This window comes from Falco punctatus, assembly GCF_963210335.1.
Source record: "Falco punctatus genome assembly, chromosome: 13".
Lineage (NCBI taxonomy): Eukaryota > Metazoa > Chordata > Aves > Falconiformes > Falconidae > Falco > Falco punctatus.
The window spans coordinates 5082159-5091577 of record NC_137593.1 but is presented as its reverse complement, the minus strand read 5'-3'; positions in this window follow the sequence as shown (position 1 = coordinate 5091577).

The window sequence follows — 9419 nt, the reverse complement described above, 5'->3', positions numbered from 1 at the left end:
TGTTAAAATTGGCTACCAAATATACCACTCCTTTTTAATGTGTAACACGACTGTGCTTCAGTCAGTGTTTCTCATCTCATTAAAAAGTGAAACAATTTCTCATAGGCACAAAGTAATTGGTGCTGTTGATTTGCATACAGAGGCTTCCGTATCACTGTCACATCTTGAAAAGTGAAATCACATTTCACTGAACCTCCCCCCAAAAGGATTAGGTACTCACTTCAAAGGAGTTGTTATTCAGCATCTGAGAGGTTACTAAGAGCCCCAGAAGGATTTGTTGGATTTGTTTCTGCAAACACTGCCACAAATATACTTGAGTCGTTTACTTTTGTGGTGCTTGTTGTCATGAAAAGATGAAGATACTGGTCACGCACCTCTTAGTCCAAATGGGGATTCCGTAAAAGAGCTTGGATAAGCTTCTTGCTGCTCTTTATGTTCCAGAAACATAATACGGCATAACATAGGTCATCTTTGTCCAGAAGGCAGCTATGCTCTAGAAGGAACACAGAAAATAAGACACACCAGGGAACTTGGAGCAAGGATTCTTTTGGTGGGTTTTCCTCCTTTTGAAAAGCTTACTAATGAGCTGGGAATCATCAATCAGCCTGTTTGCCTCTGGTTATATCAGCAGTATTGGCCATTACTAGATGGGCTCTGGTGATGGAAATGCACTAGTTAAAAGCTCTTTACCACACACTTACATGTCCAAAATGAAGTGTTCATACCCTGTGTTTTGTAATCCCTTTTCCAAATTCGGTTCAACAACAGGGTCTTGATCTCAGGGGTCAGTATGGCCTCAGAGTAAAGTCTTCATAAACTTCAAGACAGAAGGTATTTATAAGATATTAGACAGAGAAGCAGTATAACCAAAGTACAACATCAAACCCCATTTTTTCCAGACTAAATGTTTAGGTGCAAAGGAAAATAACTTAAATTGGCAGAGACGTATCCCTAATTGGTTGTTTCAGTAAAAGCAGCTCATTATTTGAAGTGAGAAACTTTCCCCCAGCCTACAGAACCTGGAAATTTACAGTATGATCCCCATCTGGTTTGGGATGACATCAAGACTTTTCAACATGGTATCCAAAACAGTCAGAAGCCCAGTGGTTAAGATATTAACATAGTGTGCAGAAGCCATGGCTGAATTCCTCCTTTTCCTGAACAAAGAAGACTGTCACCTCCATCTGCCATCTCTCAGGTAAGTTTTATCTGTACACTGTCTTCTGTGGACTCTGAAAAAACGTATCACTCCATCTTAGAAACAGAGCTTTGACAAATAGTGTGTTCTTTTTTTCACATAGGAGATCTTTATGTCAAAAGCAGCTCAGATAACAAAGGCCTGACTATTTGTGATTGAGTGTAGAGGCTCATTTACTTTGCTGTTTTTAAAGGCAAAATCCCAGTCAATGTTTCTTGTAGTCAAGGAGAATTTGAGTTCAAAGGAATTTAAATTGTGTCCCAACAAAGCACTATGGCACAGAAACAGGATAGAAAGCTTGGATGCATGTTCTGGATCTGTTTTATAAATAGACGGTTTGGGGCCCATGCAGTACTGAAAGGATTTCCAGTGATTTCAAGACCTATGGCCAGATCTCTTGGGCAAAGTTTCCTATTATACAGAACTGCTATACACGTGCTTAATTGAACTATTTCCTTTTTAAGTGAAAAAAACCCCAACTATTATCATTAGTCTGTGGCTTTGCACACTGGCGTAATACCTGGGTAAGCACCAACCAACTGGAGAACCTGCAGTTTCTCACATGGTTGTGTATAGAAGTTTGGACTAGTGGTAACAACTTTGGCACCTTGAATAGTATTTATTATTGCTGGAAGAAATCCTGTACGATCTAAAAATATTGGGCATATACCACTTACAGGTTTATCATCAGAGGATACTCCTACATATGCTTTTTAGAAGGCAAATGCCATCTACGTGCTTGTTTCTTCCCTTCTCAATTAACTGAGTTTCATTTCTTGCATGTCTTCCATTTTTTTTCGTGTGCTAAGCCAGGAGCACCAACCTTTGAAGCTGCCTAAACCAAGGAAGAAGTTTACCTATCTGCTTTATTCAGTTACTGTGACAAAGAGGGTGCTGTGCCGGCACTTTGGGAAAAGAAGGGATGTTAGGGTTAGGCTAAAGCAATGGAAGAGACAAGCTTCTTTGACCTTGTGGTGACAGGAGAGGTGCCTTTGGGACAATGAGAACTTAATAGATGATGCAGAGTGAGAAAACCTGTAATGGCCAGAAAAGCAACTTGTCTGTTAGAACCATGAAATGTTAATGTTCCACGTTGGCTTTTGAAGCAACTTCTAGGTTTTCTTTGAGGATCTGAACTGAGAAACCAGAGATGGGGGGGGGTGTTCAAGGCACAAGGCAGCCTGCTCTCTCTCAGCAACAAGGTGTCTGTGTGTCCAGTTGTGCTTTGGTCCCCCAACAGCACCCAGCATAACCAGCATAACAACCTGGCAGACGCTGTAGCTTCCCGACAGGCACGTGCAGGTCACCCAGCACACTCTACTGTCCCACAAAGTTTACAGACCAGTATTTGCCATGCAGAAATTGTGTGGGGGTATCTTGCCTGAGGAGGTAAATAATATGCCAAACATCAGGTTTCAACTAAATGGTGCTCTTCTGGAACAACCGTTTTCCCCAAAAGTGCCATGATGGAATGTCATCCAGCCTCTGCAAACCTTGAAGTTTTCAGCTTTGTGTTGCATCACACACAAATAAGCTAACATGATGTATTTGTATGGGGTTTCAAGTGAGCTGTAAAAAGTACATTGCTAGTGGTGTAAAGCTAGTTAAAGTCAGGGGTTTAACTGTTCCCTTCAATAAAGAAAGGAACCTGTTTTGAAGCAAAATATTCTAGATACCACAATTCCCACTCAAAAAATGGAAATTTTCCATTTTAAAAAACTTACTTTGTTTCAGATCAGGCCATGTGCCTTTAATATTTGTAAAAACAATATTGGCATAATTGGATATAAGTGATGTGTACAATGAGGATGAGTAATCATGACTGATCCTGATGCTTCATGTCTTCAGAAAAGTGCATAAAGCCTACTTCTTGAACTAGTTTCAAAATTTGCACTGAAACACAGTGAGAACAGAGCCCTAAAAGACAGTGTATGCTGACCTGAGGAAAAAAAAGAGACAGATTCGAAAAAGTTCAGTAAGCCCACTTTGAAACCTAATATGTCTCCAAATACCATTATGATAAATGCAGTAAAAAATTCAGGGTTGTAGGATGAACAAATGGAAGTGGAGTATGAAATTTACAATGTGATCTAGTCTATGGTTACTATAATCTATTAACCAAACTTCATTTATGTGTCCCAAAACAAAGACAACCCTCTTTCCTCAAAATACTCTGCAAAAGTGAAAAAGTGAGAGTCTGACTTCAAAAGCTCTTCAACACTCTAACAGTAGATCAAGTGTATTTTAATTAGAAAAATATTCAGACTGCAGAATATAGGTCTGGCTCTGGACCTAAACTGCTCCAACACACAGTCTGGCTGTCATATTTCAGCTGGGGCCTCTTACTTTCACTGTGGAAATAAAAATGAAAAAATTCTCCACTGTAACATTGGTATGAGTCCAAATTGACAATAAAATTAGTAGAGTTTCTTGGGATTTATTCTAACAGGAAGTTTTATTACTGCATATCAGCATTAGTCATGCATTAGGTTTTAAGTCAAGTCAAAACAAACTAATCACATATTAAATTCTGAAGTCAAAAGAAAGTAAAAGTGAAATCTTGAGTATACTATATTCAATAATTTGATGTTGGCTTTAATAGAACCAATATGTCACCCAGAAAACTGTCTGTACGAATTCAAGTCTTTGTGTTATGTACATAATACGCGGTACACAGAATGCTCTTTTGAGATCTGAAGAGCTTAGGTAAATATATATGCGTATTTGATTAGGAATTGCACTTTTAATCAACCATTCTAAAGGTTAGGAGGTCAGTAATTATTTTACCTAACTGTAACCTTCAGATTTACACATTTCTGCTATCTGAAACTCTAGAAAAACATCAGCTGCCTAGCAGCGTGTTTATTCTACATGTACTATATGTACTCAAAAGCCGTGTTGCTTCTTTACAGCAGACTTTTCCACTTTGAGGCACTTTACAGATAAAACAAATTTTAAGCAATCAGAAAGTTTACCTGAGTCACTGGAGAAACCTCACTGTAATAAAATATTATTTTACCAAAAATTGGCAAATTCACTCTCCTTATTGCTGGCATTTGAATGCTAAAATTTCCAATAATGTATTTTGATTTCCAGTTGTTTTGATTATTTTACCCCTTAGAATAACACAGCTCTACTCCAGATGTACTTTAATCTTCCTTACTACTTCTGCCAAATTTCTGTTTTCTGTTTTCCATTTGCTTAGTGCTCTCATCATGAGCAATATGTCTGTGTCACTTCCTCCTTATATGTTCAGGCTTTCTCTTGAATCATGCAGTATGTAAGAAGAAAAGCCAAAAGGAGGATGCAAGCTCTTTCAGGTTGCTATTTTTAAACACAGAAACTTCTGTGGGTCTATTTGAAAAGGAGATTCCTTTTGAAAAACAGATACTAAACAAGATGCTAGAAATAATATGCATGTACAACTACTCTTACAAAATCTCATATCCCAGCCCTCTAGCAGGTCAGCATAAGCAAGACTCCAAAAAGCACAAAAAATCCAAAGAGGCACAACAGAGAATCAGGTTCTCAAGTGTACCTGATGTTGTGGGGAGTTGGGATATTTGCTGAAACACGTGGACTGTCACCAGTGATCTGGGCTACTGTGTTGCTAACATCCCTTCTCTCTCCCCATCTCCTCCTCAAGAATTGGTCTGAGTTACGGTAGATACAACTTTGATTCCTACAGATGCAAGGCTAACTGCACCATAGTTATCTGATGACAACTGTACTCTAGCCATGTGATTCCACTTCAGAAAGTGTAATCAGGAGTAAAACCACTGATGCTGCCTAATACCCTAATTCTGTTCACATTCCTGGTTTACTACCAGTCTTGTATTACTTTTGCCTAAACAAATCGTTCCAATAGAAGCTTGTATTTGAAATTCTTGTGTTTTATAGTTTGCTATGAAAAGCAATGGTAGCTTTTCCTGTGCTTCCAGTATTTATAAAGTATTTTTCCATGTTATTAGATGCTAGTTGATACCACATTTCAGCCTTTCCCTCATGGCTTGCTCTTTTCTACCCAGCCACCTATTTGCATGAAACTTTCAGGAATGCAATATCTGAGATTGCTGCCCCTGGTGAAGTCTGCTTGAATCAGACAGTGAATTGTAATGTTTTAAAGAGAACAACACACAAACACAACACCCTTGGCTAACTGGAACATCATTTCCTAAGGAAACTAAATAAAAAAAACAAAACCAAATAAACACAAACAAAAAGGTCATGCACTGAGCTGGACATCATACCTCTCAGAGGCTGTTCATCATCATGGCCAGAACATAAGAATGTCTGATAACATAGATGAGTAGGTTTTACTCTCAGGGCTCATTATTTATTATGCAGTAATTCCATATAAAGGTTCTTAATAGCAGCCGTAGCACTTCTTTATTCACAGTGTAAATGTACTGTGTAAATGCTTGTAAAACTTTATGGGCTCCATTGCCTTAAAGCACTTACAATTCAGGTATGAATAATAAATCATGCATATACACACTGTCTCATGTCTCTGCGTAACCTTTCAGGGCAATACTCCAGTTAGTTTGTGTCACATCACAGGCAAAGAGCTCCTCTATGCTGACTGAGCAGTATTGTTACGGGGGGTAAGTAGCTAACTCTAAAAGACATGAGTTCCCTTGTAACAGAGCCATATCAGGGATTTAATTGACTTTATTCTTTTCACCCACACATGGTCCACCAGCTGTTGCCTTCAGCTTGCACACTCATTGCCTTGCTTATTGGTTCTGCTGAGCGCCCACAGCCTCAGTGATTTCTTTATTTCACGGCGCGACCCCTGTGAGCTCTTTGGGGCACAGGGCAGATGCCCGGGTCTCCTCCACCCTAGGGGGGCTCCCGCTAGGTGGCACGGGCTCTCCGGCAGCCTGCTCCCCACCCTGCAGCTCCATTTCCCTTGCTTTGCTCCAAAAGTGGTCTTCCCCCACTTTTTGCAGCATTTCCAAACACTAAGCTCATCGGGCTTAATAACTGCAAAAACAAACAGCTCCTGGGATCTTTTTTCCTGTCCTTACAGTGCTGCACGGATCCAAGCCAACACACAAGCTATGCTTTTTCACAGACAAAAAGATCAATTTCCAATGTCATTTCTACAGCTAGTTCAAGAACCTTACTGGCATAACCATTAATTACTTCTTTCAGGACCATCTTCATACAACAACTCCTTAGTGGTTCTTTACTTTGTCATCCTCAGTTAATGTGCAGACATAATAAACCTAACCTCTGAAAGAATGCTGCTTACCCCAGATGGAGTGACGAGCTGGACAAACAGGGAAAGCTGTGATGAAAACTGATGTGGCAGCGTCAGAGAGCCGCCAGCAGGCATTTATCTTCTGCTACATGGGAAAAGGGGGAGAGACTCCTACACAACACCCTTTGAAGGGAACTCAAACAGTAACTGAATCAGGCAAAATGTGGCTCAAGGAGGTTTTGGTAGCTAACACAAAAATAACACATCTCTCACCAGGCAGTAGGCAAGAGTAATTTTTCACCAATAGGACTGAAGTAATTTTGGATATCTGAGACAAAAAGAATATTCACAGTGCACAAAGTTGAGCAATTTAAAAGACAGTGAAGAGCTGTACTTCTACCAGTGAAGTGGAGATGAGTTTTGCAAACCTGGGGACCAGGATCATCACATCTGTTAAGGTTCCCAGTCATATGTATAGAGCCATCTGGACAACAGGACCATGTTAATCCTGCAGCAGCTCACAGGCTAAAGAAGAATTGCACTCAAATTCTTCAAGACGTTTTAGCTAATGGTAAAACAAATATATGCACAAAAAGTAAACACTAACAACAACAAAAAAATAATCAAAAAACCTCCCTACAGAATAAAGTCCTAAAGACTAGGGAAAAAAGATGGAGAAATTGCACAATTTTCTGAAACACAACAAATGAGTAGGGTATTCAATTAAAGGACTCCTTTTTATTAGCAAGAGCTCAGTGAGTTCCTAGATAGCCTTTTCAAAGTGAGGCCTGAACACTGCAAACAAGTACATACGTGTTTGAGTGCAAACACTCCTACCAAGTTCAACAGTGACACATGAAACACAAAATATTAGAAACCTTTTAGGAGAACAGCTCAAGGTTTTTCTCACAGGTCATTCTCAAATTCAGCTATTTTCTCCATTCTTCTATATTCTTACATGTTCCCAAACAAATCTGTAAAATTAATTTGCACTGGAACTAATTTTATTTTGTAATGTAATAGTAAAGCACTTCCAAGACTAACAATTAGGACAGATAGTTATGCTTTGTGAGAGAAGCCTGCACACGTTTTCCTGGTGTGTAAGAGCAGCACAAAAGCTAGAAGTAAATAACTAAAATTAAAATAAAACTAAAATCCAGGGACAAACCTGTAACTGACTGGAAAAACATTTTCTATTTCCAAGTCTGGCAGGCCCTGACAGTATCAGTAATAGAGATGGCAATCTCACGAAGTTCAAAATAAATGTGAATATGGCTGTTAAAATCCTGAGTTCATTTTAAAGTCCTTTACATTTCTTCAGATTTTATACATAAATTCCTGAGTGCTTGTTTTCTCCTTGAATTAACTCTACAAAGTAAACAGTTCTTTCCAAACTCCGTTTAAAAGTCTCCATTTCAGATCCTTAAAAAATCACAAAGATATCACAGATATAAACGTCAATGAAATTTACATTAGTTCATCAGTCACTACCTTATCTTACAGTGCAATGATAATGGAAACAATTATGAAGATGAGATTTCTCTTTCCTGGAAGGCCAGACAGTTCTACAGCTGTAGGATATCAGACCCTGGCTTTTGTTCAGGTGCTGAAAAACCAAAAGACTGTGAAAAAATAGACAAGTCCAACAAGACTGGAAAAAACAGAAGATAAAACAGTTCAAAATTCACTGACCTATTTACTTCTTCATCTGCAACAGCCTCCAGTCTGGACAGCCCAATGGGAAATGCACCAGGAAAATGTAATCACTGGGGATTATTCTATGTATCAGAAAAAAACAATGCCTGTAGTCAGCATTCCCAAGTTCAACAATTTCCTCTAACTCATAAAATCTGGAATGCAACTGCTACCTTTTGAAACAGTAAAACGGGGAAGCCTACTTCCCTCACAGAATTTTTCAGCTAGGACACAGGACCCCCCCAACACTCTACCACATGGAAAAACTCCAGGGTCCTGTGTTCTGACTGTTCTTATATCTGCATGGTGCTCCCCCAGGAGTTAGATTTTTCTCCTGTTTCCACCTCACTACAGGCACAACCCCATGTCTTTTGTGTGTGGTTGCTCATACTGCCAAAGGCATCCATCCACCTGCCATGGGGCAGACTGAGCACTGTTGTTGTTTGCATTTCACTTAGTGGTTCAGATTGATCTGTAGTATAAACAAAACACACAGAAGCAAAATTACACAGAGATCCTGGTCTAGGAGCACTTCTGTTTTATGCAAATAACATGCTGTTAGGTAAGTGCTTAAAGGCTCCAGCATCCAGCCCCTTAATCATAAGAGTGTTCTTATTATTACCACTCAAACTTACTCCTTTCTGTGTAACACCAGCCCTCAGGAATACAGGGCTTCCAATTGCAAGTTTTGTATAAGGTGGATCATCTAATCATTGTTTCAAATCAATTCATGATTAAACAAGGTATTTAAACTATATGAGATCCTAATATTTGTTTCAAGTGTTTACTTTCAGTTTTTATGGTAGCTGTTATGTTAAGAACAATGGAGCATGTAACAGTATGAGGAGTTTTTTTCTGGGAATTTCAGCAAAAGGCTGATCAAATTCCAGCATTTCTTAGAAGTTATTTTGCATCGATGGACAATAGCTCCAGCACAGGATACACTGGAGTACTACCCCTCGAAGTTCATCTGTGGTGACTGTATGGCAATGATGTAACGCATGGCAATTCCAAGTGTGTCCTGCATGTACGTTTCATAGTGAATTTGGAGATCTGTGGCATACATAGCTCCATTACCTCCTAGTCCTATTAAAACAGCTGTACATTTTAATGCATCTGCTCACCTACATTAATTATTTACAAAGGATAATGTTTTGGAGCCAGTAAAATGACAAGACTATTTAAGTCAGGAAGCACCAGAAACAGGATATTAAGTCAGAGCGCAGCCTCCTTATTCATCTCCATCAGTTAACCACATTTTCTCACCTCAGTATGGAATGCTGTTTTAATTATTCTATGAACCTAGACAGAATTTTCTTA